The sequence below is a fragment of the Salvelinus fontinalis genome, chromosome 25, assembly GCF_029448725.1.
Source record: "Salvelinus fontinalis isolate EN_2023a chromosome 25, ASM2944872v1, whole genome shotgun sequence".
Lineage (NCBI taxonomy): Eukaryota > Metazoa > Chordata > Actinopteri > Salmoniformes > Salmonidae > Salvelinus > Salvelinus fontinalis.
The window spans coordinates 6,102,756-6,113,803 of NC_074689.1; the positions used below are offsets into that span (position 1 = coordinate 6,102,756).

Here is an 11,048-nt window from a genome sequence, read left to right on the forward strand (position 1 = left end):
CACTGGGAGGGCTAGGTTGGGCATCGAGCCGAGTGCCATGAAGCCGGCCCAACGTATCTGGTCTCCAGTACGTCTCCTCGGGCCGGCGTACATGGTACCAGCCTTACAGGTGGTGTCCCCGGTTCGCCTGCATAGCCCAGTGCGCGCTATTCCACCTCGCCGCACTGGCAGGGCTACGGGGATCATTCAACCTGGTAAGGTTGGGGAGGCTCGGTGCTCAAGAGCACGTGTCCTCCTTCACGGTCCGGTATATCCGGCGCCACCTTCCCACCCCAGCTCAGTACCACCAGTGCCTACACCACGCACCAGGCTTCCAGTGCATCTCCAGAGCCCTGTTCCTCTTCCACGCACTCTCCCTATGGTGCGTGTCTCCAGCCCGGTACCTCCAGTTACGGTACCACGCACCAGGCCTAGAGTGCGCCACGAGAGTCCAGTGTGCCCAGTTCCTGTTCCCCGCACTCGCCCTGAGGTGCGTGCCCTCAGCCCGGTACCTCCAGTTCCGGTACCACGCACCAGGCCTATAGTGCGTCTCAGCCGGCCAGAGTCTGCCGTCTGCCTAGCGCCAGAGCCGTCCTGCCATGACCAGCCAGGGCCGTCCTGCCATGACCAGCCAGAGCCGTCCTGCCATGACCTGCCAGAGCCGTCCTGCCATGACCTGCCAGAGCCGTCCTGCCATGACCTGCCAGAGCCGTCCTGCCATGACCTGCCAGAGCCGTCCTGCCATGACCTGCCAGAGCCGTCCAGCCATGACCTGCCGGAGCCGTCCAGCCAGGACCTGCCGGAGTCCCTCAGCCAGGACCTGCCGGAGTCCCTCAGCCAGGACCTGCCGGAGTCCCTCAGCCAGGACCTGCCGGAGTCCCTCAGCCAGGACCTGCCGGAGTCCCTCAGCCAGGACCTGCCGGAGTCCCTCAGCCAGGACCTGCCGGAGTCCCTCAGCCAGGACCTGCCGGAGTCCCTCAGCCAGGACCTGCCGGAGTCCCTCAGCCAGGACCTGCCGGAGTCCCTCAGCCAGGACCTGCCGGAGTCCCTCAGCCAGGACCTGCCGGAGTCCCTCAGCCAGGACCTGCCGGAGTCCCTCAGCCAGGACCTGCCGCCCCTTGTCCCGGTGCTGCCCCTTGTGCCGGTCCTTGTCCCGGTGCTGCCCCTTGTCCCGGTGCTGCCCCTTGTGCCGGTCCTTGTCCCGGTGCTGCCCCTTGTCCCGGTGCTGCCCCTTGTCCCGGTGCTGCCCCTTGTCCCGGTGCTGCCCCTTGTCCCGGTGCTGCCCCTTGTCCCGGTGCTGGCCGCTCATTTAGGGGATGTTAGTTTTAGGGTGGTCATTGGGAGGGGAAGACAGAAGCGGGGAGTGACTATGGTGGTGTGGGGACAGCGTCCAGAGCCTGAGCCACCACCGTGGTCAACTGCCCACCCAGACCCTCCCCTGGACTTTGTGCTGGTGCGCCCGGTGTTCGCACCTTGAGGGGGGGGGTTCTGTAACGGTCCTGACCTGTTTTATGTTGTTTTGTTATGTGTTTATGGTCAGGGCGTGTGTTTTGGGTGGGCAGTCTATGTTTTGTATTTCTAGGTTGTGTTTTGTGTTCGGCCTGGTATGATTCTCAATTAGAGACAGGTGTGTATCGTTTGTCTCTAATTGAGAGTCATACTAAGGCAGCCAGGGTTTCACTGGGGTTTTGTGGGTGTTTGTTCCTGTGTCCACACATGGACGGTTGAAGGTTAGTCACGTTTGTTGTTTTGTAGTTTTGTAGTGTCTTGTTTGCTGTTTTCATTAAAAGATGGCTTATTTCCCTCAATCCGCATCTTGGTCCTATCCATGCTCCTCCTCGTTTGAGGAGGAGAACAACATTGACTGCCTTTACACGTACGGTTTACCACACACTCACCAGCACGCACCCACAACTTACCGGTTATGAATATGGGTTAGTGGTGTTAAGACTGTGGGATTTATTGTGAGAGGTCTTTTCAGTTTGGTTTTAAATTGGGTATGTAGAATGATGGAAATGTTTGAAATATTTTTAAATGGTTTCTGAAGGACAGGGAAAGGAAATACTTAATGGTGTTGAATGACCTGTGTCCTGAATTTCTGGTGAGGCCTGATCAACCTCGGTACAAATTATCGAGACAGGTGGGATTTAATTATAATATGAATGAGAGACACCAGTCTCTAGTCTATTTTACCATTACCTTATAGGATACCATTATCTCCTTATGGAGTTATCAAGAGTTGTAATTCTGAATTGATTGGTTATTAGAATTTTGATTTAGCATGCAGTGTTGTTGTTTGTTTTTGAATCACGATGTAAATAATGTGTTCAAAGCTGAAATGACCAGTTCCCTGACCCTGTCACGCCCTGACCTTAGAGAGCCTTTTTATGTCTATTTGGTTTGGTCAGGGTGTGATTTGGGGTGGGCATTCTATGTTTTGTTTTGGCCTGGTCTGGTTCTCAATCAGGGACAGCTGTCTATCGTTGTCTCTGATTGGGAACCACACTTAGGTAGCTCTTTCCCTCCTTTCAGTGTGGGAAGTTGACTTTGTTTGTGGCAATTAGCCCTGTAAGCTTCACGGTTGTTTCTTTCGTTTGTTGGCGTCATTCCAAAAATAAAGGATATGTACCCTCACCACGCTGCACCTTGGTCTTCTTCCAGTATCGGCCGTGAGAGACCCTTTGGTAAATACACAAATGTATTTTGTTCAGTCTGTATATAGAAGGGAAAATATATGTTAATAAGGGTTCACAGTTACTCCAAATGGATTGTGATATGTGTATTGCTGATTTCATTTTTGTCTTTGTTTCGATACAAATTTCACGAGATTGGGTCTGCTGGATTGTTGAGATTCCCCCCGATGGGTTAGAGTTCTAACTCCCTGATCTGGTAACTCTTCGGAGAAGTCGCCAGTAAAGTAAGGGAATATGAACCAATTTTGAAAATGGTTTCAAAAGGAACAGTATGTTATGCTCTTTGACATTTGTCTTAGAGATAATGGTATTACAAAAATTGAGGTTGTAATAATTTATCATAGGGCAAATGGATAGTCTGGTTTGTCAGATTCAGAAGTGTCTTAAACTGTTGTTTTGCTCTGTTCTTTCTCAAGTTATGGCAAAGGTGACATCAGATGGTGTCTTAATGCATGGAAGGGATCATTTGATCTGGAACAGTGTGTGAAGCTCCAAACCATCCATAACCGGCTGAAGAAAGAGCGACCCAGGCGTTCAATACGACCGTGTCTTGTAACACATCTGTGACCTGAGTCCGAGCCATCAACCTGGGTACGGCGGCAGGAGTGCGCCATGAGTCCTGAGACCGTGCATGTGGAGTGAGCATGGAGAGAGATCACGTTTAAACTTCTCTCATGCTACTGGTGGGAAAATAGACCAGACAGAATGGTGGTGGCGGCTCAGGTGAGAGACTCATGGGAAAACCTGATTAATTTCTTTGGATATTGAAATCGGGACATTGAGAGTCATCAACTGTGACAGGCATAAGCTACATATGTGCCGTTGGGAAATGAACTGTAACGCTATCTGAAGAAGAAACTATGAAGACACGCTAGAAGGATGAGTGCCGGGAGAAGGGTGGGGGGGGTGGTCAAACATGCCCGTAATTGTTTAGTTGGGGTATTAGGTTGGTTGTGTAGGTCTGCATAGTGCGAAATGTATAGTAATTTAGAATAAGAATGCATTGAGATACCGATCTGTCATTACCATGCCACTCACGACATAAAACAGGAACAAATGGGGGTTGTAATGAGAAGAGTTATTACCGGTAATATCTGGTCCCGTTTATAAATGTACCTTCTAACCGTGATGATGTGCCAGGCAGGTTGAGGGGGTTGAATTCAAGTGATAGACTCAAAATAAAGCACTAAGGACTGGCTTTCTAAATTTGGGTTGGATAATTTATCAAATTGTATCATACAAAGCAAGACTACAAAGAGGTGGGTGCACTGCTCGAATTTATTGGGTCTGAGGGGTTTTCTCCCCAGAAGGTTAGAGAACTCACTGGATGATAGCTTGAGTCAACCAGGAAAGGGTTTTTGTTTTACAATGTCATCATAATCCTAATGTTAAAGCATATCAATACAATACATGGATTGCTTGATGATACAGTACAATCAATTGCATACAAGGCTCATATTCTGTGTCTTGTGTTTAATACCCAAGGATGAAAATCACATTTAGTTATATAGCCCTTCGTACATCAGCTGATATCTCAAAGTGCTGTACAGAAACCCAGCCTAAAACCCCAAACAGCAAGCAATGCAGGTGTAGAAGCACGGTGGCTAGGAAAAACTCCAAGCAAGTCAGCACCTCAGGAGTAAATGTCAGTTGGCTTTTTTAGCACGTCAGGGTTCCATAGTCGCAGGCAGAACAGTTGAAACTGGAGCAGCAGCAAGGCCAGGTGGACTGGGGACAGCAAGGAGTCATCATGCCAGGTAGTCCTGACGCATGGTCCTAGTGCTCAGGTCCTCCGAGAGAGAGAGAAGGAGAGAATTAGAGAGAGCATACTTAAATTCACACAGGACACCGGATAAGACAGGAGAAGTCCTCCAGATATAACAAACTGACCCTAGCCCCCCCCGACACATTAACTACTGCAGCATAAATACTGGAGGCTGAGACAGGAGGGGTCAGGAGACACTGTGGCACCATCTGATGATACCTCGGGACAGGGCCAAACAGGAAGGTTATAACCCCACCCACTTTGCCAAAGCACAGCCCCCACACCACTAGAGGGGAAAATCTTCAACTACCAACTTACCATCCTGAGTCAAGGCCGAGTATAGCCCACAAAGATCTCCGCCACGGCACAAACCAAGGGGGGGCGCCAACCCAGACAGGAAGATCACGTCAGATCTTCAAAATGAAGGAGACGGGAATTGAGACTAGCATCCCATGAGCATAGAATAGAACAGATGGATGGTTCTTTCCCCAGTCTTAGTCGCATCAAGGATGGTGTGAAATGATTAAACATGTATTTTTTCCTCATTCCCTGTTCAAGTCAATATGTTTTTAGGTGTCGTGGACAATAAGAGTGATCGTTGTTCCAGATGAGGGATTGGTGGAAATGGACTAATTCATTTGAGAATGTTTTAGTATGGTTATAACTGTAGTAGTGGCTAATGTGTTATGGTTTAGATGGAATGAGTTATGTGCAATGTGTGTGTAGCAGGAGGCGAGGTACATAAAAGGCCTGTGTTTGAGACAGAATGTTTACATAAGGGTGTAAGCAGAAGGAAATGTGACTGTGGGGGCTCATAAATTAAGGTTGGGGTGATAGTTTCTGGGGATTATACCACTATGTATATTGTTACAGGAGATAGCTTGTAGGAGAGGGAGGACAGCTAACTGTGCACAATATAGAGACTATTAGGATGTTAAATTGAACGTTACACATACCCAGATCATGGTGAGAGTAGCAGAGATAGTGTTGGCATTTCAGACAGTCAATTTTCAAGAAACCTTTTTGTTAGTTTGGATCCTCTTCTAATGTCATTCATCTCTTCCCCATTTCTAACAGCCAGCAAACACTTGACATATCTCCCAGAAGATTGGGACCGATCTAACCTGAGCACAAGAGAGAGTATTATCCACAGGTAGACTGTAGTAGAATTCAGAAGGTCATTGGAGATGTTGGTGGCTAGGAGACCAGGTATGAGTTGGGAGATAGGTAGGGAGTATATGTGACCTGAAACAGGAGTGCTGTTTGAACGTAAACAAAAAAAAAAATGTAATCAAAATGCGCTTCGACAGAAATGCCTTCTTGTATGCCATCTGTAAATGCTAATAAAATTGTTAAATTACAAGCCTAGTTGGTTTACCCACAGAAAAAGTGAGCAACCTTCCCGCTAGCAATGATTGGCTGAGATAATGAGTGGGCTAGACATGTCGAGAGATTAGTTTTGATTGGTCTACCATATAGCACGCGTCTGTCTGTTGGAGCTGGTCAGTATGTTTAGGTAATCGTGTCAAAGGCGATTTAAAAAATAAAATAAAAAATAAATAAATATGGAGTCGTAAAACTGCATAAACCTAATATCAAGTTAAAGTGTACTGTTAGCTAGCTAACATCAGCTGGCTGGCTCGCTAATTAACATTACGTTGTGCATTGGGATTCATTGTTTACCTAGCTATCTATCTAGCTACATTTCTTAACAAAAGACTCGTCTTAGTGTGGCAGACCGCAGAATAACTGATACATTTTTGAACGCTCAACACCCGTTGAATATGTTTGGTGTCAGTAAATGTCGGCAACAAAGCGTAATTCAATTGTTGACTCCAACACAGTTAGTCACCAACGCTCTGGATAACATGAAAAAAGCCTAACCAGCTCTGCTAGCGTGAGTAAAATGGTCAGAGTGGGGTGTTCTCTCATTATGAGTCTGGAAGTAGTTCGCCAATGTTAGCCAGTTAGCTTGGGTGCTTGACTGTTGTTGTGAGATCAAAGCTTTCGGAACAACCCTACTCTTATTGGCCAGAGCGTCCAGTGTGCGCTCTGAACGCGAAACCACAGATAGGGCGAGTAATGTTCAGTGAGTCACATGGAAGGGTCAGTCCTAGATCTATCAGTAAACCACGAACAGTAGAAGAGCAGGAGGAAGATTCCATGCAGTAGTTATTTTTCACAGCAATAGCTGTAGGGACAGTAATTGAAGAATACAATGGTAACAGCATGGAATTGGATTACGGTGCAAATTAGGGATTTTGAGGTATGCGTCATGGGCAGTGTCAGTAGTAGCAGGGGTTATTTTAGTAGCATTGTTGGGATATCATTTGAGGACTCATGCCACATGAAGTGGTAACTGGGAGACTGATGGGAGTATCGGGTGCTGTTATTCAGTCACAAATTAGTGATCTGGCCATAATTGGAGAGTCTGTTGTCAGGAAATGACCCATGCATTGCAGAGCATGGTCTGAATTCTGGAGATTGAGTGTACATCAAGCATACCACCCTGCATACCATTGCTGGCTTGCTTCTGAAGCTAAGCAGGGTTGGTCCTGGTCAGTCCCTTGATGGGAGACCAGATGCTGCTGGAAGTTGTGTTGGAGGGCCAGTAGGAGGCACTCTTTCCTCTGGTCTAAAAAATATCTCAATGCCCCAGGGCAGTGATTGGGGACACTGCCCTGTGTAGGGTGCTGTCTTTCGGAAGGGGTGTCCTGACTCTGAGGTCTTTAAAGATCCCATGGCACTTGTTGTAAGAGTAGGGGTGTTAACCCCAGTGTCCTGGCTAAATTCCCAATCTGGCCCTCAAACCATCACCTAATAATCCCCAGTTTACAATTGGCTCATTCATCCCCCTCCTCTCCCCTGTAACTATTCACCAGGTTGTTGCTGTAAATGAGAATGTGTTTTCAGTCAACTTACCTGGTAAAATAATGGAAAAATAGAAACACCAGGTGGGGGTGTTGGGACAGCTTTGGTTTGGTCCACACACAGTACTCCCTGCAGCGGTACAGATAGTCATGCATTCAGGGGTAAGAGACTATGGCACTCCTCATGTCTCGTATAAATCATGATTACCAATATTTAGGGTTTAGAAATCCGAACCCATCAGTCCATCCTCTTGAACATTTGCTTCCTACTGTTCAACTTACATAAACTTGGAAATTACGTATATTACCGTTCAAAAATTTGAGGTCAATAATGAACATGTAATATATTTAATCTGCGCTGAACTTAAAACTGTTCCATCTTAGATTTCACATCCTCAAGAGGTCACAACACCAGAGACGGTCCAGGATTTGCCTCCTCTCTCAAGCATCTTGTTGACCGTTCTCCTCAAATCGCCCCCGGTCACAAGGTAAACAACCAACTACACTCCAAACGTTTTGCTGCTTTCTATTACTATTCACACTGACCGGCTCAGTTCGGTTTCCTTTTTTTGTGATAGTACATTGAAATGTGAGTTTCAACTGTGTCATTGTGGATTCTCTCTAAAATGCCTCTGTGCAAATCACCTATACTGGCAAATGTTTTATTTTATAATATAGTACATATTTGCACAATTTATTGAAGGAAATATAGTTTATGTTTAGTTATGGTCCACCACTGGCAGAGAAGGTTAGTTTCTGTGGCTAAGGAGGAAGGACAAGAATGAAGAACTAAAGGCCAGCTGCAGGGGATGACAGGCAGACGTCCCTACCACTGCTCTGCCACCAGGAGACGTACCGGGATAAGGAGAGGAACATTGAGGAGTGGTGGTCCCCGGGTGATGACCCTCCAGCTGGTTTATAGGCACTGCTGGAGGTGCGACAGGCAGAGATGCCCAGCCGAATGTTACCACCTATCTACCTGTATATAGTATGTATATCATATTGTAGTGAATTTTGGGGGTATCCCCTACTGGGACTCGAACCCATCAACTGTCAAGCCAACACCTTTACCGTTATGCCAAGAGGTCCGAACTGCTTGATGAAGTCGCAAGGTGTTGTGTTAGGGTCAGTTTGTTATATCTGGAGTACTTCTCCTGTCTTAATCGCTGTCCTGTGTGAATTTAAGTATGCTCTCTCTAATTCTCTCTTTCTTTCTCTCTCTCTCGGAGGACCTGAGCCCTAGGACCATGCCTCAGGACTACCTGGCATGATGACTCCTTGCTGTCCCCAGTCCACCTGGCCGTGCTGCTGCTCCAGTTTCAACTGTTCTGCCTGCGGCTATGGAACCCTGACCTGTTCACCGGACGTGCTACCTGTCCCAGACCTGCTGTTTTCAACTCTCTAGAGACAGCAGGAGCAGTAGAGATACTCTTAATGATCGGCTATGAAAAGCCAACTGACATTTACTCCTGAGGTGCTGACTTGCTGCACCCTCAACAACTACTGTGATTATTATTATTTGACCATGCTGGTCATTTATGAACATCTTGGCCATGTTCTGTTATAATCTCCACCCGCCACAGCCAGAAGAGGACTGGCCACCCCTCATAGCCTGGTTCCTCTCTAGGTTTCTTCCTAGGTTTTGGCCTTTCTAGGGAGTTTTTCCTAGCCACCGTGCTTCTACACCTACATTGCTTGCTGTTTGGGGTTTTAGGCTGGGTTTCTGTACAGCACTTTGAGATATCAGCTGATGTAAGAAGGGCTATATAAATACATTTGATTTGATTTGTTAAGGTTGCTACAATATGCACTTGTTGTTTGAACAATTTATTGTTGGAAATGTAGTGTGTATGCTTTTAGTTACACTACCATTCAAACGTTTGGGGTCACTTAGAAATCTCCTTGTTTTTTAAGAATTTTTTTTCCCCATCCATTTAAAATAACATCAAATTCATCAGAAGTACAGTGTAGACATTGTTAATGTTGTAAAATACTATTGTAGCTGGAAACTGCAGATTTCTTTATGGAATACTGTGCCTTGCAAAAGTATTCATCACCCTTGGCATTTTTCCTATTTTGTTGCATTACAACCTGTAATTTAAATGGATTTCTATTTGAATTTCATGTAATGGACATACACAAAATAGTCCAAATTGGTGAAGTGAAATAACTTGTTTCAAAAAAAACTGAAAAGTGGTGCGTGCATATGTATTCACCCCCTTTGCTATTAAGCCCATAAATATGATCTGGTGCAACCAATTACCTTCAGAAGTCACATAATTAGTTAAATAAAGTCAACCTGTGTGCAATCTAAGTGTCACATGATCTCAGTGTATATACACCTGTTCTGAAAGGCCCTGGAGTCTGCAACACCACTAAGCAAGGTGCACCACCAACCAAGCGGTACCATGAAGACCAAGGAGCTCTCCTGACCCGTCTCTAGGCTCTACACCAGAAGTTAATGGTTATCTGTAGGAATGTATATGGTGGATGCATTTTAAGCTTGGAATGTACTGAGTGAAGGAAAGATAATCACATGTTGGCAGACACTTATAAAGATGGAGAGATGTGGATTAGTGAGGAAGGAGGTCCAGGTCAGGTCAACCTTAAAAGGGAGAAGGAACAGTTTATTGCCTATATCACTTAACTTCCTGCCTAGCAATAAAGATGTAATGTTTCGAGAGGAGGAGACTCCACCCAAATTGGGTATATATGCTACCACTTGTGGAAATATGTTTTTGTCTGTTCAGCTGTTCAAACCTTTCGGTGAATAAACTTGGTTGGAGCTTTTATAGTGTCCGTCAATTTCTTACTACGATATTTAGAACCTAACAAGTTGCACACTGTTGCTACCTGCAGATAATATTCTGCTGAAACTGGACTGTGTGGGGGGCGCATGTGAATATATTTCACCTTTTTTGAGATTGTGTAGGCTACTTTGTATCCCCCTTTTCCCTTTCCCTTTGTTCATGATTTATCTATTGTACTACATAATTGATAAGTCATTTACCTCTACAACACTACTTTGATACTTACCAGTAGGGATGATTAAGAAGTGAGTATACGCAATGCCCACTGAAAAAAAGTGGGTATATGGCATATACCTGTGTATACCCTCTACTACACCACTGGCCGTTTGTGTTTTACAAAAAGTGCACTCTCCTACATGCTGGTATTATGGTTGCTGTCCTTTCAGAATCACGAACCTGTCATACACTGAAGGCCTATGCACATTCTGCCTGCATGATCTGTCTTGGGTTGGATCACGCATGAAGAGCAGTTAGAGAACCCAATAGTTGTTTGGCCTGCGGCGCCTTCGAAGAACGCATGCGCTTAGTACGCCTGGAAGGGATGAGGGCCACAGTACTTTTCAAAAACATCTTAAAAAAAACATACATGATCCATTTGATTGTATTTTCCACGCAACCTTGAACATTTTAAGTCATAACATTTTTAGGGGACATTTCCACCACATTTCTGCATTAAGTTTTAAGGACATACACAGTGCATTCGGAAAGTATTCAGACCTCTTGACTTTTTCCACATTTTGTTACGTTACAGCCTTATTCTAGAATGTATTAAATCATTTTTTCCCTTCAGCAATCTACACAAAATACTCCATAATGACTAAGCAAAAACAGGTTTTAGAACTGTTTGCAAATTTAAATATCTGTTGAAGCACCTCTGTCAGCGATTACAGCCTTGATTCATCTTGGGGATGATGCTACAAGCTTGGCACAC

At 45.6% G+C, this 11,048-nt stretch overlaps 1 long non-coding RNA gene across 1 annotated transcript; it reads left to right on the forward strand.

Annotated features, from left to right (window-relative positions):
- The first annotated feature begins 3,598 nt into the window (after positions 1-3,598).
- Positions 3,599-10,097, forward strand: LOC129822804 (uncharacterized). Its single transcript, XR_008754532.1, has 2 exons — positions 3,599-7,795; positions 8,537-10,097. It is a non-coding gene; the product is annotated as an uncharacterized LOC129822804 (long non-coding RNA).
- The last annotated feature ends 951 nt before the right edge of the window (positions 10,098-11,048 follow it).